Here is a 17770-nt window from a genome sequence, read left to right on the forward strand (position 1 = left end):
TCCATGTATCCATCTACAAAATTGTAATCTTTTTACTAATTCTGTAGTTTAATAGGCCAAATAATAAACAGTGGATAGCAAAAACCGTTCAAGACTCAAATATTTAATTGGATTACTGTTTGAATTTTCACATTGCAATTCACAACACACTGCAATCGTATTCTGTGAACATTAAATGAAATATCTCATGACATGCTCTTGTACCAAGTAATGAGAGTTATCACAACCCCCTTTAGGTAATTTTGCACAAAAACGGCACTATACAAATCATTCAAATATTATTATTACTATGCCATTGAACCATGATGGCGAAATGAGATATAATATAGAGATAAAATAGAAAAAATATAATTAATTTTTTTTCAAAAATCAGATTCAATAATATTATTGAGTTCTGCAAGTATTTTTTGGTTTTTGTTATTGTTACAGCTGTTTCGGCTTTCAAGGCCATTTTCAAACCGTGAAAGCCGAAACAGCTGTAATAATAACAAAAACCAAAAAATACTTTCAGAACTTAATAATTATATTATTAAATTTGATTTTAATTAAATTAAAAAAAAAAATAATGGAGTTCTACGAATTAAAACACTATAACAATAAATAAAAAAAATAAAGACTATAAGTGGCCGAGTTGACATCGCGTTTGGGTCCCACCCAGGCGTAGTGTGTTCAATTCCTCGGCTGGCTAAGTCCTCCATCACAACACAAGCAACGTTTTCAGCTTACTGCGGTGGTAGTAGGAGATTTTCAAATACTGTCAGGTTATTCGTAACCCGGGAATGTTTGTCTTTCTTTAAAAAAAAAAATGTTTTCAATTAAATGCGGTTAGTGGTTGCCTTTGATGGTATTTTATTTTATCCTCTTGGTAACATTGTACAAAAATATTATTTTGTTATCAAATAAAACCTAAATAGTCTTATTTTTGTATTTAATATCAATAAGTGGGTAGTACATTTTTAACAAGCTCATTATTTTTTTAATGCAATAGGTAGTTACTTCAGTAAGCGAACAAGAACGATGGGTACATTTTGTTATTGATATAATTATTTTTATAATAATAAATAATAAATGATAGAGCTACATTTTTCGTTGAAGATACAACAAACTGATGTAATTTGTCTTGAAAAATAAGTCTGTTTAAATTATTTATTTATCCCTCATTTGATACGTAGAATTGTATCGTTAGTAAAGTATATCAATTAAAACAATAAACAAAATCCTTTCCCTTGACTCTAACAAATCTGCGGGCCCAGATAACATAACGACAATATTTCTCAAACACTGCGCATATGCATTATATGCAATATCAGGTCCATTCGCTGCACTATTTAACCACTTACTTTCTTCTGAACACTTTCCAACCCGTTGGAAATCTAGTTTTACTACCCCTATTTTCAAAAAAGGTGATGACACAGACATAAAAATTATTACTCAAAATTTGTAATAAGAATTTTATTCAATTTTAACTTAGTAAATATATTTTTAAATTATCTTTTAGTAAAAACGTGAAATTTTACAATATATGGGGGTGCAGAGAGCAATAAATAAGTATTCCGTTCCTTGAATTTCTTCGGAACAACAATGTATGTTTTCTAAACTACGAACAGAAATGTGTTCAATTTTGTGTATGTTCGGAGTCTGGAAAAAGTTGACCTCTTTGCGACAAGGTTCAACATAAAATAGGTTCTGCATTCCCATTGTTACGTTCCATTCTATGAGTTTGGATTTTAGAATAATTAATACTACATGATATATTTTTTTATTTTTTTGGATCGTTAAATCGTTAGTGTTTTTTTGTGTGAATACCGCACAAGAGTCCCTACTGCCCGCAGTCAGTTAGACTAAGTCATCTCCAATTGGGGTGCGCTTAGAGGATGAAGGAATTGGAAACGCAAGGGATGAAGAAGGTTAAAAAACACCTGATTATGCCCCCACATTGTGAATTTATATTGATTTTTAAAATATTTCTCTCTAACACTTGGTTTTTAACACAAAGTTTTTAAGATCCTAAAAAAATGTTATGTTAATTTTGAAAATAATATCTATTATCTTCAAAAACTTATTATTATTCCTTTAGCAAAGATTAAAAAAATAATTTTTAAATGTTCCTAACCTGAAAAAAAATATACTAAATAAATATCCTGCTTCATCAATTTAAAAATACCCATATGTATGAAGAACAAATAAGCACTAGAGCCTTGAGACAGTCACACGTAAAATCTTTTAACATCCCAGTTTGTCAAACATCCTATGGATAAAAAAACTATTATACAATGCTATTAAGCTATTCAATGCTCTAACTACTGACATTAGAAACACACAAACCAAAACTTAAAGTAAAAACATTGATTACCTCCAATAAACGTATACATTAGAAGTATTTCATAACATATCGAAAAATTGCGCCTTCTGTGTATATATATATGTATACTATGCCTTTTGGTCAAACTAAAATTTTATTAATTAATTATTTATAATTATTCTCGCTTTATCTTCATCTTCTACATTCATTCTTGATTGTATGATTTGAAAATAAAATAAAATACTGATTTTATTTTATCAGGCATCTTCATAATATTGTATAAACAAAAACCTATTTAACAACCACTCTGTAAATCGCCATCTTAACACAGGTGTTACACACCTAGTGAGATAGGCAATGCGTCATTATTGTAATCAAATGTAATATTCAAATAATTAAATAAAAAATTAATGCATTTTTAAATCCGAAATGGTATTTATATGATATTCTCTCAATAGAAAAATTCGCAAAGTGAGCTACGAAAATTATTAAAAACACGTTTTGTTCTGGTATTTAATGTGTTAATTTGCAACGTAAGTATTTTTCGAGAAATTTTTGTTCTATTTTAAACGAATTGTGTTATTAAATATTTTCGCTCAATTATTAATTTTTTTTAATATTAAGGCTCTCTAGGCTCTAACATTTGTATTTACATATTTCCCTTTCAAACCATATTTTAACGCTTTCTACGGGGTTTTAATATGCACCATGCACCTTTTTATATTTGTTGTTTCTGTATAGGGTATTTGTTTTTTATCGCCTATTAAATAATTTCGATTTTTTTACAGTTTTTATTAAATTTCATTTGAATCACATTTACACGGTATTTTAAAAATGAGCTTGTAGTTATTTTAAAACTTTTTTATGCTTTCAAGTTTGGGTGATACTGCACAAAAATGCTTTTAAAAAAATGAATAAATTATTAATATCCGTGTATCCACTTTCTAGTACATCAGAATTTTCTATTGCCCAGGCTTCTGGGTATTTAAATCATTGTTTTTAACCCTGGTACTTTCATCTAAGTAATGACTTAATCCACTCTTAATCCTCGCCTCATCGCGCATACAATTAGAAGCTTTAGATTCCCGCGAAGCGCGTTCTCATCATTCGCCTTTCATACGGTTCCGAGTCGGCATACAGTTGAAGCCGAGCGTTGAACAGAACTCTCGTTAGCGCATAAGGAATATTAATGCGCCTTGTGAACAAATGGACTTCTTTTATTTTCATTCTACGACACATAAGAGAAGTTTACGTAGAAAGTAGACAAGCAACTGTGTAGGATTATGGAGCTGTTGAAATGTGATACTCATTTATTTTTAACGATAATTTTTTTCTGTGTGATACCTGTACAAGACTTCCAGGTGTTTGCAATGAACTGAACAACGTCATACCCAATTCTGAGGCTAATGGGAGTTGGGTAGAGGTATGGGAAGTGGAAAATGAAGATTGAGGGTTCACTGCTACGTCAATTTTTATAAAAAAGACAAGGGTCCTGGGTTCGAGTCCCAGATGTGACCGTTTCCTTTTCTGATTTTTCTGTTTCAGATTTTTGTTTAGAAATCACTAATATTGTCTTCAATATTTAAATATTATAATTTGAGGTTTTACTCAATAAAGTTATTCCGAAAAATAAATTTTTATATTTTTTCATAAACCTTCTGCCATTCAATTTCGGCCATTGGCATCTCGTTATTGGCGATTCTCTCTCAACTGAGGGCGGTTTTTCTCATAAATGGACAGCTCTGTTTGCCAACCAAGGGCGGTCTCCAATGCAATTGGAAATACAAAAGTGTTCCTTGAATGGTAGACATTTTATGATATTATCACTAAACAAAGCTAAAGCCAGTCTAAACCATGGTACAATTTTGATTAGTGCCTCACCGGAGTGATACTGAGAGTATATTTTTGTTAAAGTTCAGCGTGTTCCATCAATCTTTCTTTTTTTTTTTATAGTGAATACCTCACAAGAGTCCCAACTGCTCCCGTCTGGAGCCAGTGAGACTATGGCATCCCCAATTGGGGGATGTTGTGAGGCTGAAGGTAAGTGGGGAAGGGAAAGAGGAAGGTGGGGAAGTACCTGGCTATTCAGATCTAGTCACTAAACACGGCTAAAGCCATTTGGAGCAACGTTTCAATTCTGAATGGTGGTCTTACACCAGGGCGATACTGGTAGTATCTTCCACTCTGGAACGTGCCGCAAATATACTATATATTATATTATTTTAATTAATTAATTGTGAAATAACACAAATTAATCAAATAAAATGTATATCTCTAAACCATCAATCCGGTAAACTCTTCGTCGCTTTTCATGCTCTGCAAAAAATACTATAATTTTTCTCGTATTTAATGTCTAGTTTAATTTCGCCATTAGTTAAATGCTACTTAGTCAAATAATTAGTCATGGTAATTATCCACTTTATACCTAAATGGTGTTAGGAATGCGCTAAAATAATAAAGATAGATATATTACGTGAAATGCTCGGTTTAGAGTCCTGGATTCACTGCCAAACAGAAGAAAGATAAAAGGAATATACAATTCTGATCAATTTAACAAACAGTGACATTGATAAGGTTGCTGATGAATTCTGTATTCACTCTCACAGTGTTACCAAATTACCATATTGATAATCCTCTAATGATTTTTTCATCCCTAGCAACAACAGCAAGTTTATTGTCAGCGTCAGCGGTTTCACGACGACTGCTTCCCGCAAAAATAAAATAAACACATGATAAAGCGTGCTTTTCTTCTCAACGGGCTTTGTGATTTGGAAAATATTGCTTCGGCGTGCTCGTTCAAGGAAGCTCGCTTCATCCACTTCTTGTCGTTTTTTCTAGAACCCTTCCGAACTTATCTTATTTCAAGTTGCTTTAGTGAGATTTTTATCGTACTCTTTCAAACGAATGTCCATATCTCAATAACATAATATATCGTAACCACTTAATGCAAGAGTTTTATATATATATATATATATATATATATATATATATATATATATATATATATATATATATATATATATATATATATATATATATTATATATAAGTGTTTTAAACAATCGGGTTAAATAATTGCATTCATACCTACAAGAAAATGTGAAAACAATAGAGTAAAAACGAAATAAGCATCTCAAAAACACAACGGATCTCTGAGGCACACTGCAGGCAAATTCAAACTGCATAAAATACATCGCTTATTTTTGACGAGCCTTACTCGTGTTAGCTAAAAATAGAACGCTGCGAGTCGCAACCGGCGAGCGTCACTCGGGCTAGTAGAAAGTGGAACGCATTTAACGCGCGAGCGTGACTCGTTCAAAAGCATTAAGTGGTTTTAAAAACATAAATAATTGCCTGGACTCGCCAAAGCTTACCAATTTAATTCAAAAATAATTTACCTGCAAGATCAACACGACAAACCAATTTCATTTGCACATATATGGAACCAATATTAGAAAAAAATCCCCAATCCCCCCTATATGTGGGCAATATAACACAAAATTAACAACGTAGACATTATTAACCTTCAGAAATATCTATCAAGAGTAACGCGTACGATTTTTAATTAATACGCAATGGAATGAATCGGGAGCATCTTCTATCCTTATTCTATATTCCTCTTCCTCTTCCCCTTACCTTCAATTAGTTATATTTTAGCAACTTAAGCAAAAGATTTTTTTAGCTTAATATTTATGTTTATATTTTATTCCGGGGCACTCTTCTGAGGTATCACATTTAAAAAAAATGTGGTATATATATATGAATTAGCTTTTTTTACAAAGATAAATAAATTAATATCTCCAGATAAAAATACATAATTATTTAAAAGTCGCAAATTAATTAAATGGTTTATTTAAATTCGTCAACCTACGCCAATTACACGAATTCATTAACGGTCAACTAAAGTTAGTTACTAGTTCTCAGTTATACTTATTTGGCTTCCTGAGGGCCTACTCTGTACCTTTCGAAACTTTCCTGCCGCCGATTTAGCCACGTCGCAAACCCGTATTAATAGGAAGCTACAAGCCGAAAATGTGAATATTCTTGGTATACCTTATATTGAAGGTAATAGGCATTAAAATCGCTTGCCAACCGAGTCTAGAAACGTTCGATTTCAAGCACAAAACTGGTTTATAAATATTTTTATAAGAAAGCAACAAAGCAAGTGAAACTTTCACAGATAACCTTAGCTATAGTACTGTATTTTGTTAAGTTGTTTCCTTTACGCGTTTATACATTTCTATTGAAAAAAAATATTTTTTAGTAGTTTAGATTTATATTTTTTATTGAGTAATTTATTATTTTATTTGTATTCTACTCAAGCGAAACGATGAGAAAACTTTCAATTTATCTAATGCATATTTTTAGGTATTCATAATATACACCAATTAGCTATAAAGATTAATCATAATAGTGATTTAGCACTAAGCTTCGCCTTAACTCTTCCCATACGACATTCGAAAATTTCTCGTCCCGGTGCTATACACTGGGTAAATATTTATATATTGTAATTCCATAATGCAATACATAAATTTATTGCAAAGAAATACCAAAAATTTTAACTCTGTGTCTATTATATTTAGAGAGATATTTTATTAATTAGAGACGATGTCTGTTGACAGCACCGGTAAGGAAAGGTTAAAACAAGAACTTACTGGTTTGTTTATCCGAAAGATACAGAGTAGGCACCCAGTGATACATGGAATGTACTTACATAAGTTTGGTTTTTTCGCAGAAACAAATTATATTTCTAATGCTATTAATGCGGGAAAAGTTTCTGTCGCATCTAGGAATTGATCCCAGGACCTCAGCATTGCCAAGGATTCGCTTTTGATGTTTCGCTCATTAAGCTATTCCAAAAAATAAATGTACGAGTATGTTCAGTTTTTTCTGTGATTTTAATTAAAAATTTTATTTCCAAGCAAAAACACAGGGCGATTTAAATAGTTGAATAGACTGACATTATGTATTAAAATTCGGCTAATTACTCTATATCAGAATTCTTCGCATGAATCAAGTTAATCTGTGCGTGGGATTGAACACGAAACCTCTGATTAGATATTGATCGGAAAGTTTTTTGTTAAACTTTTGCCATCCAAAGTTTATTTGAGCCCTACCTTAACATCAATCACGATTTACTTTCGTTCGTGGAATTTTGTACATTTGTAAATTAGGAAATACTCAGAATTCTAATTTTAAAATTGTCTGTTCTGACTTTTGTAATTAACAATACTAGCTCAACCCGTGAAAAATCACGGGATTGACTTATTCTTGAAAAATAAAATTCCAATTTTGGATTAAAATTAAAAAAAAAAAATTCTTAAAGTTATTATATTTATGGGTAGGTGGGTACAATGATAACTCAACACAATGACAATTCAACACACCTTTAAAAAGTAATATAAAGTCATTAAAAGTGATGAAAAGAAACTAACCTATTAATTTAGTTTTTGTTTCATAACTTTTTATTACTTCATTTTACTTTTTAAAGGTGTTTTTAAATGTCATTGATGAGTTATCTGGTCACCAGGTAGGTTTCTACTAAAATAACACTTAAACTCAAAGAAAATTTCAGTTCATCGAACTAGATTTCTAAGTTATAAGGCTGTGAGGTCTCGGTTTATGAAGTATGTTTTTAACCTTAAACTACTACAAAAAAATAACATGTGAAATCTGGCATTTACCATGGAACATGGAACCCATATTACAAAATTCACGTGGTAGCTATTGAAATAATACAAAATAAATTCTTTCTTTTTTATGTTTGAAAATGGGTATTCCAGTAATTTTGTTAAACTTCGATACTTTTAAATTATATAAATATACTTTTACCTCAATATGTAAGGTTGTAAAAAAAAGTGGAACAAGTTGAATTAAATTAATTAATTAATTGTCGGACCGATGGATTTTTGTACTTTACTGAATTTTGGGTTTGAATATAAAATTCTAAATTATCTTTTTTAGTCAGGAATGGCTTATATTGACAAGCTTTTTGATTCCACTAAGTAATACTACACTCGGCGTCACAAAAATGGCACCAATTGCAAAATCTTGTGAAATAATAAAGTGATCGTCTCTTTCGGATGTGCATCGGTCTCAAGAAACCGTTGGAAAACCCGTCTAGCGGCAAAACAGAAGAGCAACATCATACTGTCACATCCCTGATTGCAGTAGTGCTACCACTAGACCGGCTTCGTCAACAGTGTTGTCCATTTTGAGGGGTTGTTTTCTAGCGTTAATTATTCTCGTGCGTCGTCTTCAATTTTCTGATAATGAATTACCTACATTTGACTTAAACTGCTCCTTTGATACAAGTTGTGGCACTCGTAAAGAGTATATAACCAATATGTTTTTTACGTCCCGTACTCTGATTCTCTGACTCTACACTGCTTATGAAATCTTGTCTGAAAAGTGGTCGTCAAATGTACTTTCAATTTATATCAGTATTGTTAAATGTATTGGCTCATCTCTATGATTGGCTTGGGGAAATGGTTATTTTTTAAGATGTGCGATTTTTTCGACGCAGTTTGTAGAAGTTGGGATTTATGTGAGTGCTTCAATTTTGGGACTAATTACCATATGTATTCCTCATTGCCCAAAATACCAATGAAAGGAAATAATTATGCTGATTTATTGGATACCTTCAACATATCACAATATAATTGCAAAAGATTATTGCTGGGGCAGTTCAGTTAGGTATAATACTGTATAATTTTTACTCTGTGTCCCTATGTAAAAAGAACGTTAAAAATTAAATTAATTAGAAATTATGCACTTAAATTTGTTTGCCCCTGCCCTAAGATTGTATTTGATTCCATATACTTAAATGCTTTCTTTATTTTTAATGTCTTCTTTGAGCTAAGGAGACTTTATTATTTATTATAAGAAGCTTATCGATAACAATATCACAATGAAACTTTTCCAATTTATTTTCGTTAAAGTTCTCGTTTAAACATGGGATAAAAATATAGTTTTTTTTTTCTTTTTTAAGCTGTATACTCTATTATTACACAACAAAATTACATTAACTTCTTTTCTTACTGTGATAAATATTATTTTTACTTCAGTTCCCACTTTATGATTTAAAAACAAATATTTTTCTGTGAAAATAAATTATAATGCTTTCTACTTTATTTTTTACAGAATGAATTCAGAAGAAACAACCTTTTTTTAATAATGAGCTGGTATTTAAAAATCACGTAATGAGAAAATAATTTAATGATGATCAGTACGTATTAAAATGTACGATTTGAAATTTTTAGATTCTTTATAGACTATTATATTGACATAGGTTCTTTTAACCCTAACATAATTTGGGAGGTGGGAATGGGTACTGCCGCAGCGGAACCATTTATTGGATAATTCAATACTCCTGCCATAAGTCACGTGGTTCGCTACATTTGGTGACTTAGCAGGGGTGCCCGGGTTCATGGTATGAGGTTTGTCTAGGTCTTGGCCACGGATGCTTTTGCCCACCTACTATCGGGTCTTCGACGTCTTCAGCCTGACTCTCTCTCGACCCATCGCTATGTACCGCAGTGGGAGGGATTTATTCATACGTCCGTCACTCCTGGGCACATGGCCCCTGATCCCTACCCACCCCTCATACTTTTCCGTTCCCAGAGCTTTTTCTCCTTTCTTTCCCTAAAAAGATCCACCACACAGCATCCCCAAAAACGACATAATCCCTGTAGATTCCCTCAGAGCCTCCTTTCTGGATCTAATGTAAAAACCTTAATAATACCGTACGAATATATTAGAATGAACCTCGACAACCATAAAAAACACCCTCAACAGTGAACTGTTCAAGTTATTTTGTTTCGAACAACGGTCCATATATTTTTTCCTGAATTCTGAATTATTTCTACTATTTATTTGTAATATTTTATTTTTAAAAGTAATATATTTTATAAACATGATTGTACACTTCGAATAATCCTTATGTAATCATGTCAAACCTTTCCGTATCATGCCATCCAGTCTAAGTCAGTCCCTTATCAAAACCTCCCTGCGTACTCTGTCAATAGTTATTTGAAACATGCGTACAACCTTACTAATACAGTTATAAGTACGAATACCTTTATCATCCCTGTTCCGTCAAGATTCCTCAAAAGTGTATTATCTATGTAAGTCACATGTATTATATCCTTGTCAGGAAATTTTCGAACACCGGCCTCCAAAATATCTCCACTTTCGAAAGTTTTCGTTGCATCTTTCAAATATTTATGTAGCATGACAAGAAAGCTCTTAACTATTCGGGTTTCAAATGAATGTCAGAAAAATCGTCCTACCTATTTTTAAATTGTGTTTATTTGGCTTGACCATTTTCCCTCTGGATTATTAAATGGCTTCTGAAAATCTGTGCTGAATTGGAATGAAATATTTTTTTCACTCGGCTTTTTATCTGTCAAACGGAAATTGTGTTTTCTGTAGTCTGTCACATATTAAAACATGTTGTTATTTGCTGAAAGCTTTTCAATATCCTGTCTAAAACTTCATTACAGACCTAGACGTAGAAAACTCTTACGAGGGACGTTTAAGGGAATTGGGTTGAATTGACGAATACCGTTCTAATTTAATAATTTATCGTATAAAACATTATCGCATCTCTCGATTCGATAGGTGGTTTCAATTCTCAATCTTTAACACAGATGAGACTAAAGGCTTGATTTTTTGACATTATACATTGATACATACGAGGTCAAACGAACGTTTCAACAATTTCTCATATTAAATATTTCGTTTGATAGCTGTATTTCAAACATTATTGAAATTGAATATCGACATCATTGCGTGATTCTTCTTTTAAGTCCTTTCAGTATGCTTCAGTCTCTCCATTATAATGATTGTACATTTCTTGATGTCATCTTTTGTATTCCCGATTTTCTTCTTCCAGAGATCTTACCTTCAAGGAACAAACTTAAGGACTTATGCTGCTCCCTCCTTTGTACATTTCATAAGATGGCTGTCTTACATCTTAGTGGAATGTCATAAGTCTCCCCCACTGCAGTTGGCCTAGTTCGAAGCGTTGTTATTGAATATGATTTTTTTCCCTAATGAGTAACCTGGTTTTTCGATTGAACAGTTTCTGTCGTAATAATATGATTTATATTGGAAGGAAATAATTATGTTTGTTCCAAATAACCATTCAATCGGAATTGTGATAGAAAAAACCAAAGATAATACAATTTTATATTTATTTTGTGTGATTAAATTTTGTTGATTGATTGACTATTGAACACTAATTAAAATTTTCCGCTTTCATTTTCTGGCAATTAGCTTTAATTAATATATGATATAATTAAACAACTTCTGCTCATATCAATTAGAAAATTATTTTGTTTTAGTAGTGCTAAAATTGAACAAACGGGTCTATTAATTCGATTCATTGCGTACAGATTAAAATAACTTTATGTCAATCTTTTCCTCAGTGCTTCAATATATGTTGGTGAACCAACATCATTATTTTTTCATCCTAATACGTCGATATCCGATCTCGCTAAAAAGATTTTCATACAAACAGAATCCAACGATGCTATGGGGTGAAAATATAAATATCACTGTACTTGAGAAGCTGGGAACCGGATATTCACCCACAAATGTTGACTTATTGTGAAAGCACAGATTGTATGGATTCTCTTCAGACCGTATGAACTGGCGAAAGCTTTCGGGCAAACGAAGCGTATTATATTCCACACTCTTGTACATAGGTCTTAGTCACGTCTCATCTGTCATAAAAGTTCTCGAACTATCTGACGTATGGAGTTATTTTGTATTTTGTACTTTGTTCTCACTGAACATGTTTTTTTTTCAATCTTTAGATAAGCTTTTCTCCACTTTCTTGTACACTATATTTCATGTATAACTGTGTATTTACTGGTGAGTAAGTTCTATTACCAAAAATTCCTGGCTTTAGCACACGTGCTATAAATAAGCTTGTAAAAAACTATCAAAAATCTTAAATTTGTATGGGTAATATTCATAACTGTAAAGCAGAAACCTGTTTTTGTCGCATTTTGAGGTCGCACAATCTCTTGAACGGTAAACTATGTTCTCATAAATTTTTGCATTATCTCGTTCTTGGATTCCTATTGGCATCTTACTTCGGATCGCTACATCTATCTATAGTTTATAAATATAAATGTATCTGTAAAATAAAGCTAAGTGCCATATAGCTTTATGTATTTAAATTGTAAAATTATAAAATGTTTAAATGGACGTTTTGATGCTTTGAGCTTGTAGTGTGAATGAACGAAGAAAGGAGTGTAATGAAAATAAATGAAAATAATGCACGTGTTGATAATCGTGTACCGAAAAAATAAACGTTTTAAAATAAAAGCAATGGGTTTAACATTTTAGTTTTTTGTTGTTGTTTCCTGGATATCAAAAACAATTTCCAAATTTAAGATTTTTTTTTACTTTTGATTTCTGTAAAATTTTCTGACGTTTTGATCAAAAATAATATTTCAAGCTTTTTTCATGTTTAAAATTAAAATATTGCACTTTTTAAGTATTAAAGAATATTTCAAATACAATAATCTAATTTTATATAGCTTCTAAAATAATATTCATTTTTACGACATCTTCAAAATTGCTTGGAAAAATCCGTAATTATTATTATTTCAACTTTATACAACAGATAAACAGCCCCATTGGGCTGGATAAACAATTTTTATAAATTATGTACCTTTAAATTTACTGTTTTATGTCAGTTTCTATTTAACTTTTCAATTAGTGATGTTTTATAAATGAAATTTTCACAACGTTTTTTAGTAAGACCGTTAATGTTTATCGCAAATGGCGTTTACAAGATATTATTTAAGTGCATAAATATCGTTCAAAGTCTCTAAAAGTATTTGTCGTTTGAATTTCAGATCTCATTGTTTATCATTTCATGTCACTGGAAGCGAAGGGAGATAATACCCTTTACAACGTTATTATAAATTGTGGGCGTTCCAAGTTTAAACATCAAAATAGCATTTTGAACAGCAGAGTTACTTAAGCCTTCAGAATTAAGGGTAATCCCCTATTAGAGTCGCCTGAAACAACTTTAACAATCCTGAAAGTTTCAGCGTTCTGGACTTTAGCTCTATTGACTTTGCAACTAACAATGTCCTGTTTATTATAAACCCTCAATTTTATCATAGCCGGCTTTAAATACCGCGTTTATTCGAGATGATAAACGCCTTCAAATACACATTGTGTATTGACTGATAATTTTACATTTGATAAGTGTTTATTAATTTTATTAAGAAGACAAGTAACTTTGTTTACATCCTTTTATTTTTTTGTGCATACATTTACTCGTGAGTATACATTTTTCCCGAAGAAGTAAACGTTAGTCACATATACGTGTAGATTGTGTATTTAAAAATAACTTTTTAAACAAAGTTGTTTGTCTTTTTATTGAAATAAATAATGCCATCACAAAAGTGAAAAATTTGTCTTAAAAAAATTAAAATCTATTAATTTATATTTTTGCGGTTATGACCAATACGGTGACCGGATAAATAATCATAATAATGATAATTCATCACATCTTTAAAAAGTTATATAAAGTATGGAAAGTGATGAAACAAAACTTTATTAACTAGGTTATAGGTAAAGTCATGGAAAGTGATGAAACAAAAACATTATTAACTAGGTTAAGTAGGTTAGGTTAGGTCGTTTCTAATGACTTTATATCACTTTTTAAAAGTGTGTTGAATGGTTACTGTGTTGAGTTATCATGGAACCGACCAATACATTGCATAAATGTTAATAAATAACACAAAATATAGCTAACGTAATATTATATAGAATGTGGGTAACAAAGAACAGTAGGCCGGTTTGACCGATCAGTTTCTGAGTCGGCATCGCGTCTGGTTCCGTACACAGGTGTCGTAATTCAATTTCTACTATGTTCAATTCCTCAGCTGGCTAAATCCTCCATCACGACGCAAACAATATTTTCTGCTTGCCGTGTTTGGAGATTTTCAAAAATTGTCAAATTATTCGTAACCCGGGAATGTTTGTTTTTCTTTAAAAAAAAGTTACACCTAGGAAAAAATGATACATGTAGGTAGTTAAAATAAGGATACACTTGTTGCTGGACATTTCGAAAATATTCATATTTCAACTCGTAAGTCTTCCCAGTAGCATTAGCATTGATGAGTTATTTCTGCACCTGGGAAGAATCAAAAGCCTTTGTTGGCGGTTCTGCGTGAAATTAACCAGGAAATTGAACCCCATTTCAGCCAGGTACAGGATGTTTCTTATTAATATATTATATCAATGTGGTTTATTCTGATCTTCAACATAAGGCTAATAACAATAAAATTATTATTTTTTTTTTTTTTTTTACAGTAATACCGCACAAGAGTCCCAACTGCTCCCGTCTGGAGCCAGTGAGACTATGGCATCCCCAATTGGGGTATGTTGTGAGGCTGAGGGTATTGGGGAGGGGAGGGAGATGGGGAAGAGGAAGGTGGGGAAGTACCTGGCTATTCAGATCTGGTCACCAAACACGGCTAAAGCCATTTCAAGCAACGTTTCAATTCTGAATGGTGGTCTTACACCAGGGCGATACTGAGAGTATCTTCCACTCTGGAACGTGCCGCAAATATACTATATATTATTTTAAATTAATTAATTGTGAAATAACACAAATTAATCAAATAAAATTTATTTGCGCACGCCGGGTTCGAACCCGCGACCTTCGGATCTGTAGTCAAAAGCGTATACCACTAGACCACGCCGGCCGTCAATATAGATTGTTTATGAGCTTACATTATGGCAAATCAATTCATTTTATGAAGTTTAATGCATTTGGTAAAATAGTGCAATACCGTTAACTGAATAAAGCTTACCACGCGAATAATAGCACTGGACATTCTGGACAATCCTTTAACATATTATATTCAACATTCAACGTAGGTATCTACCTACCAAAACTCCCCAAATAATTAACCGTTTATGAAATGTGTGAATAATTGTAACAAACTTTTCTTCAAACGTTGGCCGAACAGGCCGCTCCTGAACCAATTTAATTTTAATGGTTCACATATATTTATTAGTTTCACTTCTACCAAGCCTAGCGTTAAACGTCACTGTTATGTAAATAAACTAATAATCATATTGAACATCGTATGTTAACCAACAATTAACAGTTTTCAGTACTGGTAAAACTATAATATGAATACGATTTTTACATTGTACTTTAATTTCTCTGAAAACCTACCCTTTAAAAAACATTTTTTATTATTACTGGACAATCCCTGCGTATGTCTCCAGGATTTCTGCCGTCGGTTGTAAGGCAAGCTGCTTTTCTTGAAGTCCTTCGTTTCTTTGCGCAGCGATACGCACACAGAGAGATGGTTGTTATTAAAAACACTTGTGTTTTAATAGATTGATTGTTGCGTTTTAATTCAGATGAATTTTCAATGTCGAATGAAAGTGATTTTTTTTTAAAGTAATGATACAAGAATATCACAATGATTTGCACATTTTAACCCAATCCCGTTGTTTTGACATAAAAACCCATAGACAAAACCTAGCATAGACATACAATACATAGAAAAGATGACAGGAAAGTTGACACACAGACGCGAATTTAATGTAAAGTTTTCTACACATCGAGATTAGAAAAAATTAAGTTACTTTGAAATGATAAATACGAAAACATGAAATGAATTATTAAAATAGATAACACAACACTCAACAAGTACAACCTTCATCACTTTGTGAATATAATAAACAAAATATAAAAAATTAACTTCACTTTTTTAAATTATCGAAGGAAGCAAACACTTTGTGGCTTGACATTATTACACAAAGGAAAGAATATCTTTGTTTTAAACCACTTTATTACATTTATATACGTCGACCGGTTTCGGTTGAACTCAACCTTCATCAGGACAGTACAAATATAAACTAAAATATAATACAGAGGAAGATTATTAAGTAAACAATAAAGAAAGAGAAAGTATATAAATGTGAGGGAGAGAGCATCAGGGCAGTGGAGTAGGTAGTGGGGTCGGGGAGGGGTGGGGATTACCCAGGGAGAAAGGAAACATCTTTAAAATAGGGCTTTTAGTTAGTTCTATCTGTTTGTTTAAAATTGGGAAATTATTTTTATTTTTATTTGCTTTTGAGATTTCCAATGATTCTAAATTATTGAGACGTATTCCTATTTTATTTTTATGTAGTATTTGAACTCCTGTCGTTCTATTAAATGTATGATTAGTATTAATTAGGTGTTCGGCAAATTCTGAAAAACCGGTATTTGTTAAACACCTGACATGTTCTTTTATTCGAATAGTTACATTACGCGCGGTTTTACCAATATATATTGCCGGGCAATCGTTGCAATTAAGTTTGTAGATCCCAGAGTGGCTAAACGTATATTCTTTATCTTTACAATTATTTAAAAAATTTCTAAGTTATTATTAGTATAGAAGGCCGGCCTAATTTCTGATGTAAGTTTAGATGTGCAAAGGGAAGAGAATTTACTTATGAACAAAACTCTACGCCATTGGGTAGTTAAATTATTATTATTAATACGAGTAGTTGGTAGAGCATTATATAGAAATTTATTTGTTGCGATTCGGCGAAGTTTTTTTTGAAACGATTTTATCATTAAGATCAGAGTGATAACCGTTGTTATTAGCTATTTGTTTTATTGTAAGGAGTTCGTTAGAAAAATTATTATTAGATAATGGGATGGTGACTAGCCGGTGGATCATGCTGTGAAAGGAGGAATGTTTATGTGAGATAGGGTGATTGGAGGTATTATGGATTACGGTGTCAGTAAATGTAGGTTTTCTAAAAATGTTGAAGTTAATTCTATTTATTTCTACGAAACATGAAACAGAATAAGACACACAAAATAAAATGATGACGGGTCTCAACTGGGAATCAAACACAAGATCTTTGTCTTACTGGGAAAATTTGTTCCAATAAAAATTCAAATAATTAACAATTCGTTTAGACACAAAATATGTATAAATATAAAATAAAAAAAATACACGCATTTTATATTTTATATTATATACAGGGTTTTCCAATAAGAGATATTATTTTGAATAGCCCGCTATTTCGGTAGATGTTACTTTTGAAGCTGTCATTTTTTGACATTTGACAAGTAGAAACTACGTTATTAATAAAAACGGAACAATAGACGCTTCAACAACGCATTGAAATTATTAAAATTCACTTGAGTGAATCAAATGCAAATCATCTTGAGTGATGAGGCCCATTTCCACCTCGGTGGCTTCGTCAACAAGCAAAATTGTCGCATCTGGGGCTCGGAAAACCCAAGAGTTATTGTTGAAAAGCCTCTCTATCCTCAACATGTGACTGTTTGGTGCGGTTTATGGTCCGGCGGAGTCATTGGACCTTTTTCGAAAATGAGGCTGGTGCAACAGTTACGGTGAATGTATCGCTATCGAGAGATTATTAATGATTTTTTATGGCCGGAATTGGATGGTAT

General features: G+C 31.9%; 1 protein-coding gene across 5 annotated transcripts in view; it reads left to right on the forward strand.

The window, feature by feature from the left end:
- CASK (peripheral plasma membrane protein CASK) overlaps positions 1–17770 on the forward strand; it is a 665459-nt gene that overhangs the window by 492415 nt on the left and 155274 nt on the right. The window lies entirely within an intron of this gene.

This window comes from Hesperophylax consimilis, chromosome 14, assembly GCF_061612785.1.
Source record: "Hesperophylax consimilis isolate HC1 chromosome 14, BYU_Hcon_1.0, whole genome shotgun sequence".
Lineage (NCBI taxonomy): Eukaryota > Metazoa > Arthropoda > Insecta > Trichoptera > Limnephilidae > Hesperophylax > Hesperophylax consimilis.